This window comes from Dendropsophus ebraccatus, chromosome 13 (genome assembly GCF_027789765.1).
Source record: "Dendropsophus ebraccatus isolate aDenEbr1 chromosome 13, aDenEbr1.pat, whole genome shotgun sequence".
NCBI lineage: Eukaryota > Metazoa > Chordata > Amphibia > Anura > Hylidae > Dendropsophus > Dendropsophus ebraccatus.
Genome location: NC_091466.1, coordinates 45384164 through 45389361, shown reverse-complemented (window position 1 = coordinate 45389361; position 5198 = coordinate 45384164). Strand labels below are relative to the sequence as shown.

Sequence of the window (5198 nt, the reverse complement as noted above, 5' to 3'; positions counted from 1 at the left end):
GGAAGGTGGTCATGTAGCATATAAAAAAAAAAAAAAGAATTTTCTCAGAAATGGATTGCCTCAATCAGGTTTGCAATATCTCTCTTGTTCAGATATCTCATTTTCCCGTTTGTAATTGTATTTTTCAATAAAGGAAAAAAAAAAACAATTGGCCAAGAGAAAGATGGCAAAGGTATAAGTAGAAGTATGAGTGTAAAAAACTAGAAATACCTTGCGTTGAAAAGATACTTCACACCTGTTCACAAACATAAGTGTGCCGGTTCACAAACAGACACCCAGCTAGAAAACAGTGGGGTCCTACTAGCCAGAGTTCCGATTCTGCAGATTATTGCTCCTTGTAATAAAGACAACGATCGACTGATTGGTTATTTTTGGTCCTGACCTACAAACATTGGCCGCCGACTGCGCATCACTACGTGTAATAACGATGCACGGCCGATGGCTGATGACTGTATAAAGAAAATAATAAAGTATATACATACCTCTGCCCGCTCCCCGATGCTTCTGCCCGCTCCCCGATATTTTTCTGGCTTCTGCCCGCTGTCCGCAGCTGCCGGTGCAACTTCACAGACCGTCTCTAGATTTCCACCGGCGGCTAAGGACAGCGGGCAGAAACAATGAAGATACTGGGGAGCAGTATGCAGTATGGATCCCGCTGTCTGCCCTCTCTGTGGAAAAGGTAGAGACAGCCCCAGGACCACATGGAAAAACATAGATATCATCCACATGGTCCTCGGGCTGCCCCCCACCTTCTCCACAGAGCGGACTGACAGCGGGATTACAAATCTGACCATTCTGCTTCATAGCCCACTAAATCAGCCCCCCGTGTGTTTTTGGAAGAAATGACTGTGTGTGTAATCCTGGATGAGCAGTGTAATAGTGCCCCCACCTACACCCTATCCCATCCAAGCACATAGGTCAGATGGACACAGAAGGAGGTCTCATGCTCAGCAATATACCAATGTCCTCTGCTTACTCTCTCTATTTCCTATTTCAGGCTGGACTGGATGACGGCGAGGGTGAGTTTTGTCTATAATATCTCTATGTATCTATGTATCTCTACAATGTATAAAGCAGTTCTCTAAACTAATGGTTTTCTATTTTTTTTCTTTAGATGAAGAATCGGATTTCGGGTGAGTAAATCTAAACTGAAGACGTAAAACTTGTGTGACCCTATAATTCCTCCCCTATAGACCCCGATCATCACTGATGTCTCTAATGTGTTACTGGTTTTCACTATCTTCTCTATTCTATCACTAACAGGAGCGACATCGAGGACATTGAGGAGGATTCGGACGATTGGGAGTAAGTATCTCATAGTATCGTCTTAAACAACAAGCCTATAAAAATTACAGGTGTTAGGAGCTTTTTTGTTGTTTTTTTAAGGGGTAATTCAGCAAAAAAAAAAAAATCTTTCAAATCAACTGGTGTCAGAAAGTGCCAGAGATTTGTAATTTACTTCTATGAAAAAAATAAATCTCCAATACTTATCAGCTGCTGGATGTCCTGCACGAAGTGGTGTATTCTTTCCAGTTTGACACAGTTGCTCTATGCTGCCATCTAAGTCTGGGACAGGAACTGCACTGTAGCAAATCCCCATAGAAAACCTTTCCTGCTTTTCAGACTGGAAAGAATACCACTTCCTGCAGGACATTCAGCAGCTGATAAGTAATGGAGGACTTGGGGTTTTATAATGGAAGTAAATTACAAATCTCTAAACCTCTGGCATTTTTCTGGCACCAGCTGGTTTGAATGAAAAAACTGTTTGCTGAACAATCCTTTCTACTCCCTTCTTATTGGTGAAGTTCTGCCAGAAAACTGATGTCTCTAATGTGTGTTTGGTTCTCACCATCTTCTCTATTCTATCACCAACAGCAGCGACGACATCGATGAGCGTCTGGAGGATTTGGAGTAAGTATCTCACAGTAACATACAGTATATTATAGTAATATAATCAGTCACAGACATGTCCGCAGGGGGATCACGTATCAAACAACAAACCTATGAAAAACAGCATTTTAATCTTTCAACTCAACAGGTGCTACAGAGTGCCAGAGATTTGTAATTTACTTATAAATCTCAACTCTTCCAATACTTATCAGCTGCTGCATGCCCTGCAGGAAGTGGTGTATTCTTTCCAGTCTGACACAGTGCTCTCTGATGCCACCTCTGTCCATGTCACGAACTGCCCAGAGCAGCAGCAAATCCCAATAGAAAACCCTCTCCTGCTCTCCAGACTGGAAAGAATACACCACATCATGCAGGACATACAGCAGCTGATAAGTAATGGAAGACTTAAAGAGGACCTGTCACCCCCCGCGCCGGGGTGACAGGCTCCCCACCCCCAGATAGACCCCCTTATACTTACCTCATGTCGCCGAGTCCCGCTGCCGGAGCCGGTCCCGGGACGGAGATATCCCGGTGAGAAGCCGGCAAGCGCGCTGTGGAGATGAGTCCAGCGTCCATAGAGAATGAATGGAGCCGGACTCATCTCTGCTGCGCGCGCACGGCTCCATTCATTCTCTATGGACGCCGGACCCATCTCCACAGCGCGCGCGCCGGCTTCTCACCGGGATGTCTCCATCCCGGGACCGGCTCCGGCAGCGGGACTCGGCGACATGAGGTAAGTATAAGGGGATCTATCTGGGGGTCGGGAGCCTGTCACCCCGGCGCGGGGGGTGACAGGTCTCCTTTAAGATTTTTTTCATAGATTACAAATCTCTGACATTTTCTGGCACCAGTTGATTTAAAAGAACTTTTTCTTTTATTTTTTAATGTTACATTACTTGCATTGTTTTCTAGCAAACCTTGCAGCATTTTGTTTGAATAAAGTGTTTTTCTTGGTCTGATTTTTATGGTGTTTTCCCCCATAGCAGAGCATGTGATTCATTGGTTTCCCTTTGAGGCTGGGTTTACACATGGCAGTTTTTTTTGGAAAGCTGCTATTGCAGTTTTTAAGCCAAAACCAGAAGTGGATTCAAAGTAATGGGTACAATAAAGGAAGCGCTTATATGTCTCCTACCTGCCGGATCCACTCCTGGCTTTGGCTCAAAAATTCCAGTGGCAGATTTCCAAAAAAACTACCTTGTGTGAAACCAACCTCAATCACATGAACTGTAAAGTAAAAAAACAAAACCTTTTTTTTCTTTATAACGAATATCATTGCATATCGACAATCAAAAATAAATATACAAAAATATAAATACCATCCATCCATTTGAAGACCCCCCTCATCCCCCCCCCACACGTTTTCATATTTGTCCCCTCAAAAAGTCTATAAGTGTGTGTGACTCAATTGTAAAAATAGAAGTATCCTTTGTGCTTTCGAAGGCGCTTTTTATCTGAAAATCCCAGAATGTGTGTCCATCGTGCACTCCATATCTCGCCTGCATTGCTGAAAAGCCAATCAAAGTGCCTTGATGAGTTATGTGACTTAAGTGCCTAACTCCTTTGTTAATCCAAAATTGTCAATCTATTATCTTTGTAAATTCGTGACATTTTGTATTCCCACAGATTGGCGTAAACTCTAAACTGTTTTTAATCTTACATAGGCGTTTGACCACTTTCCATGGTCTAGTGTACAATTTAACATAAGAAAAGAAACCTAAATTATCCCCCTTCAACTGCTCTCCTTCTAAACTTTCCAAGATATTTCCATTTGGGACAGCTTCTTGGAGGATATATCTGACTGTAGGGGAGAGGACGCCCCGCATCAAGTCCTGTAACTTCATTGCTAGAAAATATAGCCGAAAGTCTGGCATGCTCAGCCCACCTTCCCCCTCTCTCTGTACCAATAGCTGATATTTAATCCCCACTTTTCTCCTCCCCCATATCAGACTATTAATAAGAGCAAGTAGCCTTCTAAACCACCGATCCTGGATCCAGATTGGAGCCTCAACCTCAATCACATGAACTGTAAAGTAAAAAACTAAAACCTTAACAAAACACACAACACATATGTAAAGAATAGACGCCATACCTAGAGCACACACCAAGGTCCCAAAGTGACAAAAAACACCAAGTAGACAAAATCATTGATTGTGGTGACTTTCACATCTCATCCCAAATACCCAGTACAGCGCATTTATAGTCAGATCATCTGGTCTATTAAATCTGGGCCAGTGGATTTCCAATGTATATGTTTCTATAAAACCTCCCCCAACATGCAGCACTTGGAGGACAGACTAATATCCCCTTTATAATATGCAATTATTTCTTTATTATTATGTAATAGGTGGAAAATGGCCGTGATGGACGCCCCGTGGATTTTCAGGTAATTACACTTCATTAAAACAGCAGAAAAAAATCAAATAAATCATTTTTACAATAGTTTTCTCCCCAGCTTGTTTACATCTCTGCCCGTGCCATAGACTCCATTCTATGGTCGGGTGGATTCCGCAGTCCACACGAACAATTGACTTGTCAATTCTTCGAGCGGATGGCGGAATCTGACCGACCATAGAACGGAGTCTATGGCACGGGCAGAGATGTGTTCCAGCGGCTGTGGCGTAATCCGAAGCGGGTTACTAGTAAGTAATTGAAGAGGAAAGTTTTCTGCTTAAAATTCATCTATTCACCTCTGGCAGAATAGGAACAGAATTCAAGCAGAATTCAAACCCCATTGAATTCTATAGGATTCCCCTGGAGGAATCGGCCCAAAAAATTGACATGTCAATTCTTTGTCGGATCCGTGGCAGAAAATTCTGATTGAAAATTCTGCTGTGTGAATAACAGAGCGGAAATCCCATTGAACACAATAGAACATTGCTCTATTCATATTTTATGGAAAGAATTTCAAGCGGAAATTTAGGGTGTGTTCACATTATGGAATCTGTACGGATAACCTGCCATGGAATACACTGCTCGCATCTCCTCCTGTTCCATTGAATCCATACTATGGTCTGGGGATTCCGCCATCCGCATTAAGAATTGACATGTCAATTCTTTGGGCAGATGTCGGAATCCGCCCGATTATAGATGGAGTCTATGGGACAGGTGGAGAGGCACACGGGCGCATCCTGCTTCAAATTCCTGGCCTATTCCTCAATGTGCACATCCCCTTAAGGGGAAAACTGGCAGTGATGACAAGGGGTTAGTAAATATCCTGATGGATTTTATGTTCATATTGAGAGGTCACAATAAATAACATTTTCTGAAAGTTTCAAATGGGACCAAGTAACAATCATCCTAACCAACCC

The 5198-nt window shown here is 42.9% G+C and overlaps 1 long non-coding RNA gene across 1 annotated transcript; it reads left to right on the top strand.

Annotated features, from left to right (window-relative positions):
* Positions 1-1262: 1262 nt before the first annotated feature.
* On the top strand, positions 1263-4273 carry LOC138770872 (uncharacterized). The gene is made up of 3 exons (XR_011359521.1): positions 1263-1305; positions 1876-1911; positions 4235-4273. It is a non-coding gene; the product is annotated as an uncharacterized lncRNA (long non-coding RNA).
* The last annotated feature ends 925 nt before the right edge of the window (positions 4274-5198 follow it).